Source organism: Ammospiza caudacuta, chromosome 8 (assembly GCF_027887145.1).
Source record: "Ammospiza caudacuta isolate bAmmCau1 chromosome 8, bAmmCau1.pri, whole genome shotgun sequence".
In the NCBI taxonomy this organism is placed as follows: domain Eukaryota; kingdom Metazoa; phylum Chordata; class Aves; order Passeriformes; family Passerellidae; genus Ammospiza; species Ammospiza caudacuta.
The window spans coordinates 35,197,062-35,207,383 of record NC_080600.1 but is presented as its reverse complement, the minus strand read 5'-3'; positions in this window follow the sequence as shown (position 1 = coordinate 35,207,383).

Here is a 10,322-nt window from a genome sequence, read left to right as displayed (position 1 = left end):
GTCACTGGAGGTGCTACCTGGCAGCTCCCCAAACCAGTATTTCTCAGTTGCTTTCCTAGCTGCTCTCATAAATTTCAATGCCTTTATTTTTTAATACAAGGTTGCACAGATTTTCTGGAGTTTATGACAGCAAAAATACCCTGCCTCTTGAGTGTATGGATCAATCAGGGCAGTGAGGTTTAGAAAGATCAATTGCCTCTAGTTTTGTTCTCCTCAGTGAACTCTGTGGACAAGTCAGTACAGCTATATTCATGTTACTGTGACGGCAGATTTTACTAAAATCATCAAATCTGACAGCAAGCCCAGTATCCCTGTTCTCTCAGATACAGACAGCACTTCTGCTCCTGGAAGCAGTGCCTGATGCATGTTTATAAGCTGAGGAAATAAAGCACCTTTTCCAGGAGTATAAAAGCATTTGAGAGAAAGACATCCCCAATTCCAGACGTCTGGTCTGCAGTGCTGCCTCTGAGAGGACAGCTACTGCTGCATGTTCTCTGTTACACTGAGCCAAAGTTTCAAGCAGTATTTGATTGAAATAGAGCGAGGATAATTATTGGAAAGGCCTGCTGCTTCACAAAATTACATGCAGAAAACCAAGGCCTTCCAGCTGGCCTTACATCAAATAATAGGGTGAAGCTTTTAGAAATGGCTGTCACCTGAACATTCCCATTTAAGCAAACAAAACAGCAGTTCTAAACCCACTGGTTTCAGTAGCAATAATAAGATCTTTGAACAGTCCTGCAAAGGGATCATCAAGTGTTGACCACAAGATGAAAACATGTTGTACATTTGGGCACAGTCCTTCATTGCCTTACACCTTAAAAAGTCCCTTTCATACAAAGCAGGTGTGAAATGCTCTTCTGACTTCACACCCACTGTGGACAGGGCACAGGGCAAAGATTTCTGTCCTAATTTCATGTTTCACCTGTTGCTTTCTATGAAGTTCTTACTCTTTATCAGAATAATTTTTTAGGTTTTGGACATGCAAATCACCAAGCAGTGAATGGACAGCCATTCACTAAAGCTCATTTAGAAGCAAGCAATTGGGATGACACAAGAAGACTACCTCAGTAAGGTCAGGTACAAGGACATGCCTGGAATGGCCTCATTTTCCTACAGTTAAGGAAAAGACACTCAGTGTTCAGTGTTGCTTTGAGAAACAAGAGCTGTCAGCACCAAAATGAGGTAGAGCTTGTGGGACAGGGAAGTACTTGTTCCCCCAGCTTTGGGGCACATAAACCCTTCTGCAAGTCAACATTGCTCCCATTACCTGGAAGAGTTCTACACAGACAGAGACTCATAAGAATTCCCTGTTTAGCCTCAAGCAACTGCAGTGAGTAATATTCCCCAGATATTGCTCATGTGGCCAGTGATGATATTGACTGTTCTTGCCTAACACTTACAGTAAAATCTCCAAGTGCTGCTTCTGAGGGGAAAGCTCAGATTTCATAATAAGGTGACTTTTTTGTTGTTGTCTTCATGGGGTTTGGACAATATGGTGAAAGTACCATTCTTTACCACTGTCCCCCTCAGCAAGCTGAGTTTGTTAGGTTCCCCCATCCAGAACTTAGCCCAGATTGGCACCTGACTAAATCACTCTTCAAGCAGACTGATGACCCAACAATATTTATTTCTGGTTAGGTGATAAGTTTCCACATGGAATTGAGACAGTTTCACCTGAATATAAGTCAACCCACTCTAATTTAACTCATCCTTGAGGGAAGACTGGATTGAGCAAGCCTGGTTTTTAGTCATCTTTTCCATTTCATCATCAGGCAAAGACAACATAAAAGCACCAGTTTACACAGTTTATGGTGTATTTCAATGCCTTTTTCCCCCCATCTAGGTTTCTTTTCACATCTTTAGGTCAGGCAAGACTACTTTCTGGTGGCCAAAAAAGATCAGGAGGCAGAAAAAGAGCATTACACAGGCTGGCAGGCATTGTTTTCAAAGAGAAAAGAATGGTTTATTTTGAGTCACTGCAAGGTTAAAGACTCGCCTTTCTGCCCAGCAGAAGGTTTGCACCCTCGCTTTGTTTACAAGACTTCCATGCCTACAAACCCTTTCCCATGGCAAAGGGACAGTTCCCAAGAGCAGAGGGGCAGTCAGTGAGTCAGCATGGTGCTTTTCAGATGGACACAAGCCCAAAGGGACAGACAAGCCAGCTCAAAATCCCCACAGCTACTGCAGCTCTACAGCATCTAAAGAACAAAGCTGGTCAAGGGTCCCCAGGTAATGCCTGTGCCAACAGACTGGCCAGCCACCATCCCTTTTGAAAACCAAAACCAATCCTTAAAGATACTGAATAGCATTTCGCATCATGCCCTCTGTATGCATCTGGTCCTGAAAACATGGCACACAACAGTTTGAGTCGTTTCTTCTGATTCTGGAATGCTGGAAATGAAAGTAAGGGATTTTTCAGTTATCTTTTCCCTAAGCATTTTTGATGTGCATAGGACATTCAGTGAGATTAGCTTAAAATTCACCATTTAACTGGTTTTGTACTTGAAGTTTTTCTCTCTGTATATATGTACACACACACACATAAATATATGTATCTTATTGCAGAATATTTAGCTTGAATGTAAAAATCTTTGTATTTTTATTTTCTGTACTGCCTACTATGTGCCTCTGGGATATGTAAGAACCAAATGAAGAGCTGTAAGAGTGAGGCCAGTTTTAATCTCTGGCCTCTGTAGTTATATAAAGATATTCTGAACAAATCTGCATAATTATATCAGAGCTCGTGTGAGTCTTTTTTCCTGCCTCTCCCCAAACAAAACCATTACTTTAATGGCAGTAGTAGAGTAGTGTGATTATCTAGAATTTAACCACTAAGAAATAAAACCCACTACAGCCAGCAGCTTGTAGAATCTCATTATCAAGGTAATAAAATGATCGTTGCTGTGACCCATGGTGCCAGGGCTCAATTACAGAGTTCCTGTGAGTGTGAGAGGGCACAAGTGTGTGCAGACATATATTTCATTACAGGGGGTTACTGGTATTATACAGCACTTGTAGCATAGGATCAAACAAGCTTAATTCACTAAATAGAAAGTGTTGTTGATACAGAGTCCAAGGAAGAAGGAGTTCCAAAGAAAGATGGAGTTTTGGTACTATAAATTTGTTCTCTGCTTCTTAAGTCACTTTTTCATACAAGTGGCATGCCAAATCAACCAACTTCTGGATCTGCAGCGTTGCATTTTAATGAGCTAATTTGTAAGTTGATTTTAATGAGTTCATTTAAATTCCTGAGCTGAAGATTAACCTCTGCAGGTACAGTTCTCTCACTCCTTCAGATTTATAATACAAAGTTTTAAACAGTGCAATTGGTTTCTTGCTCTTAAGGGATTTACTCACAAAGTGATGTATCAAACTATAGTTGAATCTTCAGGGGGATGCACGTGCTTCAGCACCTCTGTGCAATATATTTCCTGTATTTCAGTCTCTCCAACATGACCAGCACAGCTACAATCAGCAACAAAACCTGGTGTTATTCTTGAGCTCTAAATTTCCCACACTGAGCTAGCAGGATTTGCAGACTGTGCCTTGGGTTTGAGGAATGAGATTTGTTACACTAGGACAGGTTTTTTTTATCTATTTATTGTGCCTCAATAAGCAGCATCAGTTATGCAGAATTTCTGCACAAGTTGGGGGTTTTTTGGGTTTGTGAGAACCATATACATTTTAAAGCTGAGCACAGAATACACAGATACCATCTATGATCAGGGACAGCTCTTGTTAGCAGAGCATGTACAGGACCTTCATAATCAAAGACTAAAAATAAGCATTGTCTGGAGCCACTCAGGAGGATCACATACCACAAGCCATAGTATTACTGAAACCTTTCAAAGACTTAAAGTGGCACGAGTGCATCCTCCTAGAAAAATAATCTGCTTTAGATTTAGAAATCTCAGCACCAGAGGATGCACTACAGCTGCTGTTCAGCTGGGTAGTTACTCTTGTTACCTGTTTCCATATCTGATCTGCAATTAGCTACCTTCAGCTGCTGCCTTAAAGAGCTGTCTGCAGCCAGATGCCTGCTTTCAAGTAGCTGTCTTGTTCAGAACTCTAGAAAACAAAGTTGCTGTGCAAGATTCAAGTCTCTGTTCTGCAAAACCAGTTGTATTTGATTTGGGAGGCCTGGGGCAGGGGAGTAGTTGTGAAGAAATGGCCATGATGGTGGCTGCTGGGATATAAAGCTATCATGGCTAGATTTCTCTTTGACTCTAAAGCCAGCTGATGCCCTCTAACTGGATGGGCATAACCACAGAAGCACAGAAAAACACCTTTAACATCTTTGACTCCAACTGTTATCCCAGCAGTGCCAAGCCCATCCCTCATGTCCCCAAGTGCCACACCTACAAGTCCTGTAAATCCCTCCAGAGCTGGTGACTCCATTTCCCAGGACAGCCTGTTCCAATGCTTCACAACCCTTTTGGTGAATAAATCTCTCCAAATATCCAATCTAAACCTCCTCTGGCACAACCTGAGGACATTTCCTCTTGTCCTGTCACTGGTAATTTGAAAGAAGAGACCAACACCCAAACACAAGCAAAAGGACAAAAATGTGACTTCAAAGTAGTGTTGAAATCAGAACAACACCATGCCTTCCATTTTAAAAATCAAGCCCCTTTAAAAAGGGGCTTCCCAAACTGTTCTTAAAGAATATGTTCCATTGGCTTTAGGTTAGAAAGCAGAATTAAACCTTCTCAGGTGTGGAATGAGGGCAGACAGCAGCAGTTCTTACAGTTCTCACTGACATTGCTGGTGCACAACACTGTAAGTCACCTGCCAGAGAGCAGGAATGGACAGACAAAGGTAAATTCTTACATTAATCTGCCACACTGAGCCCTTTAATGTATTCACTACCAGCTGGAAGTCCCTCTCTACTGGCTAGCTGCTCCTGTCCCACTACAAAGGAATTAATCTATTGAGAGAATGATAACAAACAGAAGTCACAATCCATATCTGATCAAAAATGCCACATCTACAGGGACATAAAACACCTAAACACCCAGCTCTCCTCTGCCTTGTGTGCCAAGCTTCCAGACCAGGTCCTGGTCCCCAGCAAAGCAGAACTCAGTGCTGTGCAGAAGGGACAGAAGCAAGAATAACACCTCCCAGACAGGCTGCACACCACAGGCTTCCCCTGCACACAGCCCCAGACTGCACAGCTGCAATTTCTCTTGCATCACCTCCAGAATGTGAGCAGTGTTTGAGGGTCCTAGTGGTAGTTTGGAATTGAGAAGCAGCTGTGGCAAACCCCCTAACATGACACCAGTGTGTGAGGCTAGAAGAAGGGAACTAAACAAGCAGCCCAAAACAGGAGGAAGGAATTTTTACATCACCCAGGCTCTAGCTGCCACTTTAACTCCCCTCTCTTTGACACCTCCCTGGCACCTGCAAGGTGCTGCAGGAAGAGTGATGGGAATCTGAGCAGAAAGCTCTGTCACACCTTGTCCCTCTGCAAAAATTCAAATTTAACCTTTTAACCAGGCAGCATCTATGCATGCTCTAATCACTGACACATAAAGCTGTGCACAGAGCTGGGATTTGGGCTCCAAAACTCACATCCCACCTCAGCTCATGGCAGCTCAGGAGGCACAGCCTGGAGAGTGCAGTACCAGCTTCTCCCCAGCCCTTGCACCACAAGGAGGAAATAGTGGGAGCTTAGGGCCAGAAGCATGGAGGATACATTTATTGTGTGTTTAAGCTGTGTTGCCGAAGATGTTTTGCTCTGCTTTGCATGTGTGCCTGTTCCAGATGGTTTTCCTTGTGTTTAAAAGAAATAGGCATACTTAAAATCTACTTTACAAAACCTCGGCAAATTAACACTGATCTTTTCCAGACAATTCTTCAAATGAATGTTCTGCAAATGCCTCTTCACAGCATGCAAAGATTTAGATACGCTGGGAACCGGCTCTGCAAAGGATGCTCTCTAACAAGAGGAATTTAAGCACTGAAACCAGTTCAATTTGCCGCTTTTTGATTTTAATATGAAAAGAAATACTTTCTGCAAGGAAAGACTCAGCTTTCATCTCCAGAACCCTAGCACAGACTTCACAGGCTAAACCAGTTCACAGATAAGCACTTTTCATAAACATGACACTTCTCTTGGCTTGCAGAGGTTTTAGAGAAGCAAAGAACAGGCTGTGCTGACATCTGGTGGCTTTCTCTGCAGGCGGAGTTCGTGGCAATAGGTCTTGGCTTTTCACTGCCCTTTTTTTTTCTTTTTTTTTTCCTTCCTGATGTAACTCCTTCATTTCCTTACAAGATTCAAACCGTTATGATAAACACATTTTTGTTTCCACTGACAGTGAGGGGACAGTGCTGTCCTGCAGTGCAAGCCTTGCTGCAAAGCAAGAAAAGAGCCTTTGTTGTGCACTATTAGCTACAGTGTAGAAAAAGTCTCCATGTCAAAGCATATTTTTTCATGAACAAATTTTAAAAAGTGTACCTTGGCTGCCACAGGAAACGCTGCTATTGCATATCAGATGAGGTGCCAACCTCACAATTAAGGCACTGCAAACCAGAAGTGGCAGCAAGAAGCAAAGGGAAGTGGCTGGGGAAACCTTTGAAGCTGTGTCTGTGTCTCTGACTCAATAGGAAATGGGGAGTAAAGTCAATATCCTGAAAAAATGAAAAGCAACGAAAGTTGTCTACTGGGCGTTCCTTGGCTCATTAATCACTTGCAAATCTGTGCCAAGCACTTCTATGGAAAGGAAGCAATGGAAGGGGGATCAGTTGCCAGCCAGGAAGCCTGAGCTCAGTCCAAGCTGTTCAATAAACAAAAATGTGCATTTGCCTCAGGCTTTTGTGATGCTTCCAGTCATCTGCCCACTCTGTATCTGGGATCCCATCAGTCACAGGAGACCGAGAATGAGCATCCTATGCTCTGGTTTTATCTTCCTGATCTTTGGACACTCTGGATTTCTGTGGCTGTTATTTTCCAAGGACAGGCCATGGATGTCCCATCATGGATGTGGGAACTCTTGGACTGCTACTTGCAGGCTCATTTTTTAGCAAGTGGTCTGTCAGGGATGTTAAAACTGCCAGGGAGTGAAAGAGAAACACCACAGCTTACAATGTATTTCTGGATCACCTTTAAGTCACAATGTTTACATCAGATAAAGCAGCTAACTGTAAAAGTGGTGCTTATCAGATCTTTGAGTTTTCCTTTATGCCATTGGTCAACTCAGCTGTCCATGTCAGCAGATTTTTCTTAACCCTTGCTTCTTCAAAAGGCAACAGGACTACCTCTGGGCAGAAAAAATCATTAAAACTGTTGGATGTAGAAAGTTTAATGTGACAAAGCCAGAAAAAACAAGATGCCTATTGGAGCTGTTCATGAAGTCAGTTCCAAAATTATGAAAAAGCACCATTTTTATACCTTTAGTTCTACAGAAAGCAGCACTGCTCTGGTATCTCTGCACCAAGAGTGTTGCACATGCAAATTTTGCTGTTTATTTACTTACACTGTTATGTCTTCTTCCTATTCATGGTAATTTCTTTCAAAATTTCCTCTGTTCTTCTTCAGCTTTCACACCTCCTAATCAAAACTCCAGTCTCTCTGAAGTGATTCTTTTCTCCTAGAAACAGCCAAGCCTGACACAGCACCCCAGGGTTCCAGTTTGACTGCCTTTCCCTACTGCAGTGTAAATACCCAGGATAAATTTTATCAAACTTCAGACTCCTCTCTGGATATTGCTCTTTTGTTTAACAAAAAAGTGGTGAATGGTTCCAGGAACATCCCACTGTAACAGGAATCCTCATTAACCCCACAATGCCTAAGACCACTGGCAAAGCAGTATGACTTACCCCACTGCAGCTCTGATTTAAAGCATCTGAAAACCAATGCAGTTCATGATTTCTGCCAGGATAACAAACCACAGTACTGGCTCTGTGATTTCCTTCAACAGAAAGAGGATTTCAAAACAACATGGGCAAAGACATCTCAGTCTTTACTGATTTATTAGCCAGTGTTCAGAGATTTCATTCAGTACTCAATCCTGGAACCAAACATACTTTGACACAAGGCTGTACCATAGCCCACCAAAGAAAAAAGTTGGAACGGCATCTTTCCTAACAAGTTTTCAATTATTATCTGTGGTTTTGTGGGATTTACTAGAAAGAAGTATTACTGAAAGGCACAAAAAAAATCTAAAATAAATAAATAAACACAGTAGAGAAACACTTCAGGAAGAAACCAATTTACAAATATGGCCATTGAGAGCATTACAAAAGGCTCCACTGTGCTGCTGGAGAAAGAAGCCAATGAAGTGCCATTGCCAGAGTGAACTGAGCTCACAAAGCAGTAGTTTAACTCTTCCCTTGGACAGAGAAATTAATCTGGAGTGCCAGTCACATCCATTCTTGACTATTTGCAGTAGAACATTTACAGTTTTTCTCCCTGATGCTGTGGAATTGCTCTTCCACTGTACCACACTTGATGTGACACTGCAGGTTTGGAACTGTGCAAGCCCAGAAAGGACAATTGTTAAAATGTGGTGACTCTTTCAAACACAAATGCTTTAAAGAAAAGGGATCACAAAACTAATCCAAATCTGTCTGGAAGGGCTGGAGACCAAACTCAGTCATGCTCAGTGTGAGAGCCTGCATGTGGTGACCGACACCATTTAGAGGCCTTGGCAGGCCAGCCTGACACACTGATGTGTCTGGTACACTATCTGTTCTAACAAAGTTTCCTTCCTTATTGTAAATTTGGCTGAAAGATGAGATAGTCTGGGGTGCAATGCATCAGCCTGAATTGTACAAACTTGTATCAATCACATAAATCTGCAAACATGACAGACTGTAAGAGCGCTGAACGTGGGCCCATGTTTGGGGAGCAGGAACCACAAACAGAGAGGCTGCCTGGACAGAAAGAGAACATAAGAGAAGGCATAAATTGATCAGGGCATACATAATGCAAAATTTTCTTTTTTTTCTCCTCCAATAGCAATTTCTTTGATGGTATCTCCATTCCAGAGTGCTTGTAAGTCTTTTCTGTTTTGGCCTTCAGCAGGGATCAATTTTGGTAAGCTTTGCTGCATGTCCCTGCACTTGATGGCATATGGCTGGCCTTTGGATGGCTTTGACTTTGGGCAAGAATTTTTTTCTTTTTTTTTTTTAAGTATCCATGCCTTGTCCCTCATATCTTCCCCTCCAAGTTGTGTCTTCCTCCTTGACTTTTCCCCCTGCTTTTGCAATATCTGTGAGATTATAGTTTTGGCCTCTTTTGGTGCTTTGCAATGCAGCTCATTTCCTCAAAGACCATTTTTTGAGGACACTAAATCTCCCAATTTTCTGGGTTTTTTGGGCTTTTTTTTCAATTGCAATTCATTTGATCCTATCTCCTTTCCAGAGTGTTTGTAAGCCTTTCTTTTTGGGTTCGCAAGATTCCCTTTCCCTTCCCGAAAGGAAATGAAATTTCATTTCCTTTCGGGAAGGGAAAGGGAATCTTGCAATTTCAATAGGGACCAACAAAGGAATCTTTGGTGCATGTCCCTGCCCTTGATGGCATGCCATGCCTTTTGATGGCTTTGACTTTGGGAAAGATTTTTTCTTTTTTTCTTTTTTTAAGTATCCATGCCATGTCTGTGAGCTTAGTTTTGGCCTGTTTTGATCTTTGCATTGCACCTAATATAATCCCGGTCCATTTTCTTGTAGTCACCAAATTTCCCGATTTTCTTTTTTCTCTCCTCCAATAGCAATTCCTTTCATGGTATCTCCATTCCAGAGTGTTTGTAAGTTGTTTTTTTAAGTACCCATGCCATGTCCCTCATATCTTCCCCTCCAAGTTGTGTCTTCCTCCTTGACTTTTCCCCCTGCTTTTGCAACATCTGTGAGCTTAGTTTTGGCCTGTTTTGGTCTTTGCACTGCACCTGATATAGTCCCAGGCCATTTTCTTGTAGTCACTAAATTTCCCAATTTTCTTACAGCCTAAACCAGGGAGTTGTCAGTAAGGATGAAGAAAATGAGGTGGGAACAACACACAGAGGGTTCTTTGGTCCTACATCTAAAACAAAGGGAAATTCTACTTAGATACTTTGGAAACCACACATGTCAATAAAAACAATAATCAAAGCTCTAGGAAATGGCAGGGTTACTCCTCCAGGAAGTTCTCATGGCTATAGCATTGTCAGCCCTCACCCAGAGCTCAGCATAGATGTGTGGGTCTAAAGCAATTGCATGTGAGGTCTCATTCAATTCAGCAGAGCCCAAAAATCCTGCAAAGGCACAGAGCCAGCATCACTCCTCTTTCAGTGAGGGGAGGCTTAAAGGCACAGTGTCCCATGTAGGTACCCCCTAAAAAGCAT